This window comes from Mytilus edulis, unplaced genomic scaffold (genome assembly GCF_963676685.1).
Source record: "Mytilus edulis unplaced genomic scaffold, xbMytEdul2.2 SCAFFOLD_922, whole genome shotgun sequence".
In the NCBI taxonomy this organism is placed as follows: domain Eukaryota; kingdom Metazoa; phylum Mollusca; class Bivalvia; order Mytilida; family Mytilidae; genus Mytilus; species Mytilus edulis.
The window spans coordinates 22,501-25,000 of NW_027268182.1; positions in this window are offsets into that span (position 1 = coordinate 22,501).

A 2,500-nucleotide genomic window follows, 5' to 3' on the forward strand; every position below is an offset into this window, starting at 1 on the left:
CGGCAAACTATACCCTCGGTAAAAAAATTTTTACGAGGGTGAAATTTTCATCGAGGTGTCGCACGTTAGACGCGGACGGGCTACCGCGGGTCTCTCGACCATCGAGGCCGGCAAACTATACCCTCGGTAAAAAAATTTTTACGAGGGTGAAATTTTCATCGAGGTGTCGCACGTTAGACGCGGACGGGCTACCGCGGGTCTCTCGACCATCGAGGCCGGCAAACTATACCCTCGGTAAAAAAATTTTTACGAGGGTGAAATTTTCATCGAGGTGTCGCACGTTAGACGCGGACGGGCTACCGCGGGTCTCTCGACCATCGAGGCCGGCAAACTATACCCTCGGTAAAAAAATTTTTACGAGGGTGAAATTTTCATCGAGGTGTCGCACGTTAGACGCGGACGGGCTACCGCGGGTCTCTCGACCATCGAGGCCGGCAAACTATACCCTCGGTAAAAAAAATTTTACGAGGGTGAAATTTTCATCGAGGTGTCGCACGTTAGACGCGGACGGGCTACCGCGGGTCTCTCGACCATCGAGGCCGGCAAACTATACCCTCGGTAAAAAAATTTTTACGAGGGTGAAATTTTCATCGAGGTGTCGCACGTTAGACGCGGGCGGGCTACCGCGGGTCTCTCGGCCACCTTTATCGTCGGTAAAAAATGTTGACCCTTGGGAATTTTTTCATCGGGAAGCCGAACGTAAGCGTCTCGACCATCGAAGGCCGGCCAACTATACCCCAGTCAAAAAGTATGTCTTAACAATTTTTTTTTTGTCATCGGGAAGCCGCACGTAAGAATATTACAGCAGGTCTCTCCATGATACGATAAAATGTCAGGTAACGAAGGCAGGCATCGTACACCCTCTTGATCGGCCGTGTGCTGGCGTCCGACACCTTCGCGAAGGTTTGAACTAGGGTTGTCTCAGGACATAAGCTAGGGTTACAGTGGGTGCTAAGCCTAGCCCTAAGCCTAGCCGTAACCCTAACCCTAACCCTAACCCTAACCCTAGCCCTAGCCCTAGCCCTAGCCCTAGCCCTAGCCCTAGCCCTAGCCCTAACCCTAACCCTAACCTAACCCTAACCCTAACCCTAACCCTAACCCTAACCCTAACCCTAACCCTAACCCTAACCCTAACCCTAACCCTAACCCTAACCCTAACCCTAACCCTAACCCTAACCCTAACCCTAACCCTAACCCTAACCCTAACCCTAACCCTAACCCTAACCCTAACCCTAACCCTAACCCTAACCCTAACCCTAGTAGTTATCGAGACCCGCTAGAGTCCCGCTGGACCATTTAAGGCCCACCGTGCACCTTATATGGTCCACAGAGAGAGATCCGTTGGACCTTCGATGGTCCACCAAGTCGCGTCAGAGAAAGGTTTGGTTCATATATGGTCCAGCCCGGACCATATATGCTCCAACGCGGACCATATAAGGTGCCAGAGACAAGCTGTACGGCTTGTCTCTGGAGCTTATAACGGCACGGTGGCCCTTATAAAAAAAGGTTTGAAAGAGTGGGTGAAGGTAACGTGGTCGGCCTGCTAGCGGGGTACCGCGGGGAGAGGTACGTGGTAGGCCTGCTAGCGGGCTACCGCGGGTCTCGACCGCGGGTAAAGGTACGTGGTCGGCCTGCCACGTACCTTTCCCCGTGGTAGCCCGCTAGCAGGCCGACCACGTACCTTTTACCCGTGGTAGCCCGCTAGCTAGCAGGTCGACCACGTACCTTCCCCCGCCGTCGACAGCCGTGGTAGCGCGCAAAGCAGGCCGTCCGCGTACCTTCACCCGCGGCAGCCCGCTAGCAGGTCGACCACGTACCTTTTACCCGTGGTAGCCCGCTAGCAGGCCGTCCGAGTACCTTTACCCGCGGTAGCCCGCTAGCAGGCCGACCACGTACCTTTACCCGTGGTAGCCCGCTAGCAGGCCGACCGCGTACCTTCCCAGCCGTCGAGACCCGCGGTAGCCCGCTAGCAGGCCGTCCGCTTACTGTTACCCGTGGTAGGCCGCTAGCAGGCCCGTCCACGTACCTTTACCCGTGGTAGCCCGCTAGCAGGCCGACCACGTACCTTTACCCGTGGTAGCCCGCTAGCAGGCCGACCGCGTACCTTCCCAGCCGTCGAGACCCGCGGTAGCCCGCTAGCAGGCCGTCCACGTACCTTTCCCCGTGGTAGCCCGCTAGCAGGCCGACCGCGTACCTTCCCAGCCGTCGAGACCCGCGGTAGCCCGCTAGCAGGCCGTCCACGTACCTTTCCCCGTGGTAGCCCGCTAGCAGCCGACCGCGTACCTTCCCCGCCGTCGAGACCCGCGGTAGCCCGCTAGCAGGCCGTCCACGTACCTTTACCCGTGGTAGCCCGCTAGCAGGCCGACCGCGTACCTTCCCAGCCGTCGAGACCCGCGGTAGCCCGCTAGCAGGCCGTCCGCTTACTGTTACCCGTGGTAGGCCGCTAGCAGGCCCGTCCACGTACCTTTACCCGTGGTAGCCCGCTAGCAGGCCGACCACG